The 13,681-nt window shown below is 38.9% G+C and overlaps 1 long non-coding RNA gene across 1 annotated transcript; it reads left to right on the forward strand.

The window, feature by feature from the left end:
* The first annotated feature begins 1,110 nt into the window (after positions 1–1,110).
* LOC137185785 (uncharacterized) lies at positions 1,111–9,922 on the forward strand. Its single transcript, XR_010928910.1, has 3 exons — positions 1,111–2,357; positions 5,785–5,851; positions 6,436–9,922. It is a non-coding gene; the product is annotated as an uncharacterized lncRNA (long non-coding RNA).
* Positions 9,923–13,681: the final 3,759 nt, after the last annotated feature.

Consider the following 13,681-nt stretch of genomic DNA (forward strand, 5'->3'; position numbering starts at 1 on the left):
ATCGTTCCTAATGGGCAGTGTAGATAAACCTTATATGGTGGACCTCTAAAATATTTTTCTTTAGATGGCTAAGCTATACAGTGTCTTCGAAAACCATTACAAAGCTATAATTTTCTACTGATAATTTGCATCAGGGTTCATTATCTCTCTGTCAGGGAGAAATACATCGGATGAGGACTGGTGCCATGGGGGCAAAATTGCATCTGCTTTGCCCAGTTCACGTGTTAGCATGTTATGTTGAACGCACGGCCCCCGTCAGACGCACAGAACAGTTGTTTGTGTGCTACTGGAATGGTGTGGCTAAAAAAAGCCCTATCCAAGAAACGCCTTGCTGGGTGGCTTTGTGAGTGCATCTCCCGATACTATAGGCAGGCAGGAAGAGACCATCCCACTGTGGTCTGTGCACACTCTACACTCTACCTGTCGGGCTCCTTTTCACAGTCTGTGCTGACTGGATCGAACCAAGACTGGTGAAAAAGGTGGGTGAGTGTGTCAGCTGTGTTTCACCTGACCCCCCTCTGTACATGATACACCTGCATTTTTCCTGTGCTCCCTGATGACCCGGGGAATGGGATGCACAGAGGTCTGTTGCATGACAGTAGACCCTTGTGAGGTTAGGCCATGGCCTCGCCCGCTTCAGTGATATACTATCTGGGTTGGTTGGGCCCCCTACCTCGCTGCTGAGGCGGCCTTGGCTTTAAGAAATAGGTGGGCTGCAGCGTCTAACCTTAACCGGTCAGGATCAGTGAGGCTGGGTCTGATGTTATGTTGCGGCAGGGCGTTCATTCATCAGGTTCCACCCACTGTACCCATAGAGTACAGTGGAGGGTGGAGCCTGTGTGAAGTAGAACGAAGGTTACGATATTCCTTCACACGTATTCAGTTAGGCACGTCCTGATCGGCCAGCTGCGTTTACGCAAATTTCAGTGGGTGAATACGTGCTTTTGATTGGAGGAGAGTATTACGCGTATAGTCCAGTGGAGGGCGCCACCTTTGCTAATAGAACTAAGGTTACAATATTGTAACCTCCGTTATTCCACAGCACGCTATCTGATATGGGCTAATTGACAATCATGGAGTCATAACCCAGCATGCAATTGGGTATAGAGCATTTTAAGCCTTTTGATTAGAAGGCTTATCTGATTACCCAAAAGTCCCGCTTTCATCAAGGAAGCAATTATCTCATCACTGATCTGTGGTCATCACATAAAGAGCATCTGATCAAAAGTTCGTGGCCATTGTCTGAAAATAGTGACAGAGTACAGAGATAACTTTTAAACCTTTCTTTTACACTTTCCACCAAAACACTTCACAGGAGCTCTCACTGATATTACAATTTTGTGTCTGACTGCTGAAAACTGACATGAACAAGCAAACAATACCCTAACTACACCTGTCATCTGTTCATCTGTTCATTCTTTTTTTTTGTCAGTGAGTATGAAGGAAACATTTTTTCTACTTCTACTGAGAATTCACACACAGCAAGATGCAGTCCGGTGTTAACATTGATCATCTCAACATTTTAAAAAGCACAGCCTTTGTCACTTGTTTTCAGATACAGCCAGCACTGTTTTGTACAGCTGTAATCCAGACAGTTCTATCGTTGGAGCCTGAGAGCCACCAACATTGACAACTTCAGGGAAAATGTATTAATTTATTAGTAAATGTATTTACTCATTAATTCTTAGTTTTATGGAAAAGAACTGAATCTGTGGTTTGTAATTGTCATGTTGACTTTATTATATAATTCAACAAACTAAATAAATGGAAAATGTACCCTGAATTGTAAATATTCACAAAGATCAATATCAATATTGCTTAATATTGGCTGTGTTTTGGTTGAGTAGTCAAGTTTTAACCAGTAAAAAGTGTTCGAAGGTGCATTTGTATTGTGTGTGTGTGTGTGTGTGTGTGTATGTTGTCTGCTGCTCCAGTCAGTGAGGGAAATGCAGACATCATTTAGCTGTTTGACAACATCCATCTGTGATGACAAGACAGCACCAGTGGATGAAGAGACATTCATTTTGCGACACACCACCTTGTCACTCGTTTTTTCAGACAATCACAAGCTTGTCTTCCTCTCCACAGACAGACAGCCTGACTTCACCATTTTCTTCACTGTTATCTCTCCTCAGTCCTCTCCATCAGCCGAGTGTATTATCAGCTGACAGATGTTCTCCAGAGAGACTGGACTAATAGTTGGGTGTGTGTCCCGGTGATGTGTGGCCCCTCTAACTGTAGGACAAGCTCAGGCCTGCTGGGCTGACTCTGGTCCTGGTGGAGAAGACTCTGGGCAAATCTCTGGCTGTCCCACCTCTCCAAGATGGGCCAGAGGGATAGATCAGAGATAATGGAGTGTAAGAATTTATCTTTAACTTTGCTTCAATCATTTAATCATTTAATTCTGGCGCTGGGATTAAATGTGTGTGTGTGTGTGTGTGTGTGTGTGTGTGTGTGTGTGTGTGTGAATTGTGATGTAAAATAATTCATGGATGTTATAACCAAGGGCTTAAGTTTTAGTAAATCTACATATTCAGGTGTGAAAAAAGAACAATTCAAATCTGCATGTATACATTCATGAAAGATTTAAAAATGAACCTATTGCTTCTGGAGCAATAGTTTAATGACCTCTGCCATGACTGGTAAAAAAAAAAAAAAAAAGCAGTATTTCCAACACACACGTGTAGATTAAAAGACATGCTGTTGAAGCCTACCTGTGCCACACAGTTTCACCTCTGAATTTTATTGACTCTCAACAAAAAATGAACTGCACATGTTCTGGTTTGGCAATTCAGAAAGCAAATGCTGTTGTTGGCACAATGTTACCAACTGCAAAATAGTTTTATACTTTTTTCACAGATAACAAGAAGATAACTGTTGATAAGAAAGAGAAAAGCCTTGTGTCACTTAAAACTCAGCCTTTAATGGTGATATTATCTATAAAGCAGAGGTGGGGGTTTTAAAGTTGAATGTATCAAACACGACAGCAAACTTGAACATCAATATATAAGTCAAAGTCTATCTATCCATCTATCTATCTATCTATCTATCTATCTAATCTAATCTAGCTAGTTTTAGCTCGTGATACGGCAGCCTGCTTATCAAAATTTGTCGAAATAATGATCGTTACTAAGCAAGCAGATGTGGGGCACGAATGTTGAGCATGGCATCGCACAGCACTTTCTGTGAGGGATAAAAGTGACCCCTCAGTGGTTCGAGATATAAATGATCTTTTTTTTTTTCCCCTTTTATCCCACACCCCCCATAATTCACTAGATGATTAATAAACCCATTTTAGGAAAAGTCATGAACTGAGAGATGTAGGGGTTTTATTTTAACATGCATTTGAAAATGCCGGGGGGGTAAAAATGACCCCTTGGTGGTTCTAGTGTTTAATGATCTCCTGCTAAATAGGGAATGGCTTCATATTTTTTCCCTGCATATGTAATTTCATGATGAAGTCTGACAGTGTTGGTAATGTAACAGTATTCAATTCCTGAGTGCAGTTTTTAAAAAAAAAATTTTAATGAATGAACCATCAAACCAGTGGCTGCTTTTCTTAATCTGTTGTTGTTGTGGCAGACAGCTAAACAATGAAACCAACAGTCCATAGAAAATCCCACTCTTCTCCTTCAACTCTCCTTCCTCCTCTTCCTCATCCATGAATAGAGATTACAGAGACATATACAGGACAGTCATTATTCACATGAATGCAAAAGATCATCTGTCAGGAAGACATGGGTCATTTAAGGCATTTATATCTGTTACACAGTAGGTGTAGTAGTGGAGAAAGTAATTAGAAAAAAAACATATAAAAGTTACTTAATAAGAGTTGCTTAAACCAAGCTGAACACCACTGTGACAAATCCACCTGTATCCATCTGGTGTCTCAGTGGAGTGTCAACTGTTGACATGTGTAGGAGGTGGTATTGTTGGTGAAGTCACAGATGTTTTTGTAGCAAGCACCTGTAAATTGGAGTGTGTGTGTGCTGTACATAAGAATACTTATTTATTCACTTCATATGCTTATTCTAGGTGTACTGCTGCCAGGACTTCTTTATTCATATACAGAATGCATAGTAGTTCCAGGAAAACACACACAAACATAATTAGGCACACACACAAAGATCACTGCTATATTTTAGTGTAAGAGCTAATCCTGTCTCTCTTTTAAAGGACCACTGTGTAGGATTTCAACCCACATTTTAACCACGTTAAAATGTATTATAGCTATGTTGGTCCACCGTGCAAAACATTAGTTTCACAAAAACGCTCTAAAACTGTGAGATGCCTACATTTTCTTGGTCTATTCTTTTCTATTGGCCTGTGTTCACATCACATGACTGTCAAGTTTCTGTCTGCAAGAACAAAACAAAAAATGGCTCCCATTCCTCTTATTCTCAGTGGATTTATAATATATATTATAAATGCAATATATAATATATAAAGATAGTTTCAGCATTAAAATGCATTTTGATAACATTTATAGTGAGAAAATTGAAATTGGAATGCAACATTTGCTATGGACGCTGCTATTGCTGAAAATACATAGCTTGCATGTTATTTGAATCATTGTCTTTGTGTTGTGTAGTTATCTGAGCTGTTCCGTTATTTGTGTTATTTTATGTAACTGTTTGATGATATTATTTCAATAAAAAAACACAGATTGTCAGCCTTTTTTTGTGGACAGAAGCTTGACAGTCACGTGATGTGGACGCAGGTCAATAGAAAAGAATAGAACAAAAAAAAAATGTAGGCATCTCACAGAGCTGTTATTGTGAAACTGATACGTTTTGCGCTATGGACCAATGTAGCTATTACACATTTTGATGTGAGACTGGATTGAGGATTTAGTGGCATCTAGCGATGAGGTTGACGCCTCCCCCTCACCCCTCCTTTTCAAGCATGTGGGAGGACCTACAGTAGCTGCGAAATTCATGAAAGGCCCTCTCTAGAACCGTTCCGTTCCGCTCCGTTCTGGGCTACCGTAGAAACATGGCGGTGCAACATGGCTCCAAGGAAGAGGACTCGCTCCCTATGTAGGACTCATTCTAAGGCAGTGAAAACACAACAATTCTTAGTTCCAGGTTATATACACTAATGAAAACATACTTGTGAATATTACTGTATATTCCATTTCTGCCAATAGATCCCCCTAAATCCTACATATCGATCCTTTAATTTCTTTGAGTTTGCACCAGTGACGACACACATTTTTGAGAGTAACAGTTTCAAATGTTGAGTTTCCCTGTTTGCATTTGAGCCTTGAAGCAATCACTTCAATCCTAATTGCTTCATTTCCCATCATAAATTGATCCACCTGCTTTGTTATTTAGATGTTAATTCTAAAGAAGGAAAAAACAAATACAAACAGAAAAGGTGATTTTACATCATTAAAGTGATGCTGGGACTATGGAAAAGTGGGAATTAAACAACATCAATACACTCTTACCGTCGCTTGTGACATTATCTGATCTATGAGTGATCGAGAGATTAAAATAGTGGAGAGTTCACAGGAAGTTGAAGCCGTTTTGAAGTCCTCAGTTCTAAAACATTGGTCCAGTCACACTTTCAAAGTGATGCTCTGATGGACTCACCATCAAAGTTCTTTTTCAGTGTTGAAAAAGAAAACTTGACAGAGTAGGTTCATCCATGCCCTTCACTCAGATACAGGAAAGCTATTGACTGAACTCTGTCAGATATGCAGAGAGCTGTTCCTTTCTACTGTCAACTGTTTGACGGAGAATACAGAGAGGATGAAACAATCTTTGACTCTTTCTGTAGTGGCCTACTGAAGGTCCCAGAGGAGGCCAGCAAAGAAACTGAAGGATAAAGGAAAAGAGCAAGCAAGGTACAACTTTTGTCTCGTAGTTTGACTGAAAGAAGAGCTTAACTACATAGAGATGTAGACATGTGTTGAAGCCAGTGTTGAGGGTTTTTCTACAAAGCAAAGTCATTGTCACTATAATTTGGGGTGTAAAAGGCTTAAACTGTTATTTTAATTATTGTTCATGAATTTCAGTGAGACGTTATGGAATCACTTTTATTTTTGGTGTAGGTGACAAGATGGAAAATGCAGTGAAGTGGCAGCTAGTGAATTTTGTAATAAGACAGGCCAAATGAACAATATATGAGACTGAAAAACAGTTGAAAATGTGTGTGGTCAGAGAGGAGGTGGTTCATACATTATGTTTGTGTCTCTAATGAAGGTAAAGTCAAAGTAGAAATCAGGTTCAGTCATGAATAATGTAAATAAATTTAAAACTCAGTAGTTCAGGGGCGATGTGTTCTGTATTTGGTGGTGATTTGATGTTTAGTCATGAATGAAAGAGATCTTTCCTCTGACTAGTGGAAACTTTTGTAATTGTGCTTTGTGAAAATAATTTGTTGAAAATTAATCAAATCCACCCTCCTCTATCTCTCTGTTCTCCACAGCTAGCCGATGGGGGGTTATCATCACTGGACTCATATCAAAGGAAGCTGATGAGCAGCTGCTCCATCAAACCTGAAGAAATGGAGGCAAAAGAGCAGCATTTCAGCTGCAGTGGCTCTACAACGGGACATGCTTCTCTCTGTGTTTGCTGTTGGATCTGATGCAGATCAGCAGGCATAACGTGGCTGCTTTGACTGGCAGCTTCAGATTGAAAGTGTGCTTTCCTGACATGATTACTGCATCCTAATGTGCAGGCAAGCCTGTATTTGAACAAACACAACATATATAGACTTCTACAGGATATTTACATCTCAGCCGCTCGGCACATAGACTGTGCATATCTGTTCAGGTATTTGTAAAGCACATTTGCAATTTACCTCTGTTTATTCTCAATAGTGGATTGAAACAACAAATAGCTCCACTGAGACTGCCTTGTATAATAAAACTCAAACTAAATGTTATTAAGAGCTGCAAATTAATAAATGAGAAGTAAACATTTTGTGCTTTATAGCAGAATTGTTCAGTGAAACGGCCAGGACCACATTAGGTTTCTACGGGAATTTCACAGTATGTAACAGATGACTGCATCAGACTCTTATCCAGTCGCTTCAGTAATTAAACTGATTTAAATCATTGAAATGAGTGTCTGTGCTTTTCCCAAGAGAAGACTATCACCCCAAATGTAATAAATAAAATATGCATATTTGTCTATGAAATGTGCAAGCTTGCGGAACAGGAACTACTGGCAGCCTGAGACCTCAGGGATAAAGAAGAGAGAAGAGAGACCACAAAACCTCAGTTCATGATACAATAAAACACTTGTTTACTTGGGGATATACAATAACATGGGGTAAGAAATCCTGTTAAAGGTTTTGTGTTTCCAACTATTTAATTAATCTATGTTGCAATAGAGGCTTTGGGGTATTTAATCTCACTGACAGTTTCAGAGTTCCAGATGTAAACCAGATATTTGTTAAAATACCACCAGAGAACTAAATATTGAAACAGTTAACTGCTTAATGGAAGAGATTTTTTGCACCAGGCATCATACTCTGTACCGTAGAGTGCTACAACTTTCTGTACGCCATGATTTACAAGTCATCAGACAGCCATGAAAACCAAAATAATATTCTAACATGAATATGCAGGGTGTTCCCCAGTCTGCGTGTCTAAATATCGGATGTGTGATGAAGTCCGAAGCCTCATCCTCCCTGGTGGAATCACATTGTAAACGTTCATTGAGCAGCTATAAATACAAGTAATCCTACAAAGCTCTGGGGTGGCAGCATTAGAGCGGGTGATGAAACAAACCCTGAATGAGGAGTCTGAATAAAATTGACTGCACTCAAACAGCAAACATTATTGTATGATGCCTTCACAGACAGATAATGTGAACTAAAATATGCAAAAGAAGCAAAATACTTGCAGCCATTTCTGAATATAAAAAGGTATTTGATCAATGTTATATTTACAGAATTTACAGAACTTTTGCTCAATGAGCCAGAACTTACTGGAAGTGAAATGTTCAACTATAAAATCATTATTACATTAATAAATGTTATAGCAGCCAGTCAAAGAGATTGCACTGTAACAGCATGGAAGGAAGAGTGCGAGAGCGGGCCAGAGCTCCACAAAAGGTCCAGTGTTGCCTTTCCTTTTTTATCTCTCACTCTTTATGAATCATAGTGATAAAAGGCGTCCTTTTTCCCCTTGAGAATAATATGTTTCACAGACACTGTCAGAACTTTTCTCTCCATCATCTATTTTACATTGTGTCTGTGAAAAACTGAATCTTATTTCCATTATGTGTAGTTAGAACAGGAATAATGCGAGAGGAAAAAACATGTTTTTTTACGGACAGTCAGATGGGATTTTTGTTGTTTTCTTAAAATCAATGTAATTATGATTCTAATATGAGCCACTAACCTGCCATACAATATAATAGTGTATTTCAGGGGCTCTCTAGTGACGAGACAACACATTATTGTGAAATGTGGTGAATTGTTTCAAAATAAACAACATTAGCAGAGGAATCACAGTTCTGAAAACAATCACAGATGTTTTACAGATGAAAATTAGCCTTTCTGGCTAACTCTGGCATATTTTCAGAAATGTTATTAATATGTTCTGTCCCTGTCAAATAAAATAAATGAAATGTGGAACTAATCTTACCCAGTGTTGGAGTTTCCCAATTGGCTGGTACTCTTTCTAAATTAATTGGCTGAATAGTTTAAATTATGTCCTTAGGGGACGTTTACTGCCAAGCCCCGAGCGGCGCTCACTCAGCGGGACTGAGAGTGAATGCAACCCCGAAAACACACATTTACCGACCGAAGCGTCTCACACGCACACTGACAGGAGAACTGACCTGCAGGTACAAAGAGACACCACAGATCCATTTTACCAGCCTGCATGGCGGTTAGCATCTAGTTAGCATGGATTGTCGTGCCGTGCTGTGGATTAACAGCACTGTGCTGGGCAGCAGGTGACAGGTGTGTTTACAGTGTTTGTGTGCTCTAATAGACACAGCTGACAAACTGTTAACCTAGCATGCTAATCCTACGTAAACATATGAATACAGACATCTGCAGATAGAAACAGATAAAAGCAGCGGGAGTTACCAGATAATTAGAACAGTTATAATTAAAATTAAAATAAGTTCTCTTTCAATTCAAACATCTTAAGATATGAGTGGAAAGTATTGATCTTGCAACTGCATTTATAACTTTTTTTTTTTTGGACTCAAATGTAGCATAACCATATGCTACTTCAATACACACAGATATTGCTGGGACCACTACAGAAAACTGCAGATGAACATTTAATTTCCAGGAATTTACATTATAGACACTGCGATTGACTATCCCTGTAATAAACTGGCCACAATGTCGCACATTGACCGTGCAGGGTCCAGCCATATACTAGGTTTTGACCTAGTCTAGTTGCAATAAGCGTGTCTGACATGTTTTGACTGCTGTCCTGAGCAGAGAATCTGATGTTCTCTCATCCTCTCTATATGTTCAGCTCTGCCTGGTGTTAACAAAGACATATCTTCCTCTCTGAAGGGGAAGATATAATACATTGTTTAAAAGGCCAATCCCTTTGACTTTGAACAATCCCTTTTGGAATTGATTTGGTTTTACTCTTCGTGACATCAGCTCATTGCGAATGCCATACCTTTCGTATTTATTTTTACTATTCTAGCAAATTATTCTATTCTAGTAAAAAGAGACAGTAGCTGGTCACCTCTCAGACCCTCTGTTAGTTCTGTTATAATCTGTTCTGACCAGCAGCTCAGAGAAAACAGGTTTTCTTGTTTTGTTGTTATGGTTTTTCTGATGCTGATGACATACAACTGAAGCTTGTTGTATTCTTGATTCATTCTGTTAACATGCCACTAACTTGCCTTCATTTCCTCAATGCCAACAGGCCAATGCTGTAAGCCACTGGATTTCATTTTCAACATCTGTAATTAATTACTTAGATTTCTGAGAGATGGCTCCAACTGGAAGAGAAGGCGGCCAATCATTGCTGGCCACACCATCATAATTAAAGAGGACAGAACACTACCTCAAACAGGAAGCGCTAGCTTTGTTAATCAGTCAAATTTAAAACTAGTAGACAGATATTCTAAACAGTATTATGACCAATGTTTGAAACTTTAACAACTTCATGTATCTACTGATGGCGGCACGTGGAGAGCTGCACGAGGTGCACATGAGACTGTGAAGAGCAGATCAGATGGGGGAGAGGTTTCAAAAACCCAAGTGTGTCACCATGGAGACTAAAATCATCATCAAATAACTTTGCAATTTCATTCATCTTCAAATCCAAACTGTGCTTCCTTCATCAGCCCCAGAAGACCTGACCCTAACATTGGAGGAGTCTTCCTCCTCTGCTTGTTGGCTTGTTCTTCTCTCAACTCTTCCTTTCTCCAAATAATATTTTGTTGTTACAAAATCACATTATTCAAATGACTTCATAAATATTTATGGTGAGGTATGAGGGAAGCCAATGGAGGTTTTCTGCTTCCATCTTTCTGCCCTATGTAATTATACAACTGATTGATAACCAAATGTGAGAGAATTTTGAATTGACACACACCCACATTGATCAATCAGATGTTCTGCCAAAATTTCCTCTCTTGCTGTAACAATATTAACTGTGTGCATGTGGAGGCACGTTGCTGAAAACTAGCTATAACCCAATGAAAATACTTCAGTCAGTATAATCACACACACAATGTATTTACAAAAAAAGCTGACTGCCTAAACATTTATTTTGGAGTTCATGTACGTGGATCATCCTTACGAGATAATTATTGTTCCTTATATTTATTACATTTTTACAGCAACACACCCCCATGCTAATTAGCAATATTTGTTAAATGTAATGGTGTTATGTAATGGTAATGGTGACAGTCATGTCTCACCTGTCCATCAGGCATCCTGCTGCTCTGCACACCTGTTCCCAATCATCTCATCAGCCTCATGACCTGCTGCAGTGCCTTCCTCCCCAGCTGCACCTTATTGGCTAATTAGTCTCCCAGTACTCAGTGTTCTCCCTCAACAGATTGTCAGATTGTTTTAATATTGTCATTCCTGTAAACTGTTTATCCTCCTTTTCCTGTTGACCGTGGTCTGTTTGCCTGCTGGCTTCTCTCATTTTTAGTTGCCTGATTTTGCCCACCTGTGCCTCACAGTACACCTGCATAACCAGGAAGTAATGTCTTCATTGACTGTTTACCCTGCCTCAGTGTTTTCAACGCTTCTCCGAAGTAAATGGAAAACCATTACAACATCTCGAATACAAACTACGTTGACAAATAGGAGAGAGGTAATAAGCCGGAAGAACAACAACAGCCTAAGATAGCTTTATAGGCTAGAGATGAGTCAGATGTGAGGAGGATTACATCTATTCAAATGTGCAAAAGAAAATGTAAAACAATGAGTATTCAACTACTGCTGATTCTCCACTCTCAGTATTTACATTTTTCACTCAAGTTTCTTTATGTGCAAATGAAAATGTGCATAAAAAGAAGTGGACGGAAAGGCACTTACAGATTTAAAGAGACAGCATCTGCAATCATTGTTTCTCCGCACGTTTATGTAGGTTTTTCATTTCATTTGTCACTCATCTGTAGTTTGCTCAATATCTTCATCTCTTTTTTGCCATCATGTATTCAAGACCTTAGGGGGCCTTATTTATAAAACAGTGTATAGGATCCATACCAAAAGTACATGTGTACACCAAAGCTGAAAATGGTGTGCGGCAAAAAATTATAAGATTTATAAAACTGTGCACACGCACAAATGCACACATTTTTCCCTTTATAAATCACAATCTTCTTGAAAATGTGTGCATGTGGATGAAGCTCATACCCCACCCCTTTCATTCCCACAATCAACAATAAATGGTTAATGCAAAGGTCTCATGAATGATTGATGTACATGTTATTCTGTGGAATAAAGAAGTTCAGTATTAAAAACAGAAGAAAGCTTGAGGGGCTGACAGCTGCAGCAGCTGTTAATACAGTCGTAACGAACGAAACAATTCACTAAATTAAACAGTGGCAAGTGAGGACGTGGCAAGAATCCATATAAACATGTACATGACTGATGAGACCACACGCTTAGTATCTACAAAAGGATGAACTCTGTGTTTAACTCCAAAATACAGTGTGCCGGTGTTTCTCTTATTTACACAGTCAAAATATGAGTGTAGGGGGTGAAGATGAGCAGTGTTGTCTCCAGTGCGCTCTCTACGCTTGACAGCACAGTGGTGTTTTAACAGACAAGAACAGGGCTGGAAGTTTGGGGAGAGCTAAGGGGAAAAGGACATGAGCTCCTCTGAAAGCCTACTTTGAGAAATTTAGTAGGAGCTCTAAAACATCGTCCATTTTTTTGTCACAGGTTATAGATTTTGATTTTCTGTACATTAAGGTTCCTAAAATAAATAATAGTAAAAATGTCAATGTTGTGTTTATTGGCTCATTACATTTCAATTTGTGAACATTCGTCTCCACTATAATAAACACAATGCTGTGTCTGTTCCTGCTGTGGCCATCCATGCGTGGCGGCGCACTTAAATCACTACGTTCACGTTGACACGTTCCAGTAGTGAATAGTTGTGGGCATGTTCCTGTGTCATCATGCAATGTAACCTAGGTCTGGTCTGTTTAGAAACGTGACACAGACTCATTGTGTGGTGTGATTCACTGTGTGGAATTTTTTTGTTGATGTTGTTGCTTGAGTGATATAAAAACACTGCAACGTGAATTGTTTTTCTGTCTCTTTGTGGTACCTGCATGGCTAGATTTTCTCTGTATGAAGTGAAATGTAATTGACAGGATTAACTGCAAAAACTATATGAGTACTCGTTAATATCATACTTGGTGATATATGCACAGCAGAGGAGGCAGAAGAGGTTGCTCCTCACCTATAGGCAAGAGGGAGATCAAAATATATAAAAAAAGAGTAATTGGTTGAAATAAACCATTATCAAATCTCAGTATCGTTTATAAAAATTCTCACTTCTTTGGAAAAAATCCATTATTGAAATTCTGATTAAAATGCTTCAACAGCAACATCTGCAGGGCAGGAAAGAGGGGGAAAGGGAGTCTGTGTGAAGCGATGAGAGCAGAGCTGAGGAGGACGGACTCCTGCTGTCCTCCTTAGGGCAGAATCTCTTGCATATAGATAAGAGTATGTAAGTCATGTATTTGAGACATGAATTCATACATTTTGATGGGAACCTACACTTTTAGAACTGAATGTTTTTGTGTTCTGATCTCTTCCTATATCAGATTTTAAGCTTTGTGGTACTTTATTTCTGTATACTAAGAAAATACATTGTAAACACGTGTAAATCATGTGATATGTTGTCTGTTTTTGATGAGAACATAAATCTGTTGTCACAATAGGACGATACTATAAATTTGAAGTTAACTTTGTTGGTAAAATGACACATTCTAAACTGCTCCAGGGCTAAAATGAGCACTTCTTTATTTAGAAAAAATATGTGTAAATGTCTTTAAAGAAGCAGTCTTTTCACCAATCAAGGGTTTTTTTTATTTTTGAAAGCAAATAGTGTTAAAATTGCCCCCCTCCTCCAATTTCATTGGGTGGGGAACAATGATATAGTATGATGCGGTTTGTTGTAATACTCCATGTTACATTCTGTTTGAATACCAATTGCTATAATTCAACAAGCTTATGCTATAAGTTTTGTTGGTGTATGGTGTTTTCA

The sequence above is a fragment of the Thunnus thynnus genome, chromosome 7 (assembly GCF_963924715.1).
Source record: "Thunnus thynnus chromosome 7, fThuThy2.1, whole genome shotgun sequence".
In the NCBI taxonomy this organism is placed as follows: domain Eukaryota; kingdom Metazoa; phylum Chordata; class Actinopteri; order Scombriformes; family Scombridae; genus Thunnus; species Thunnus thynnus.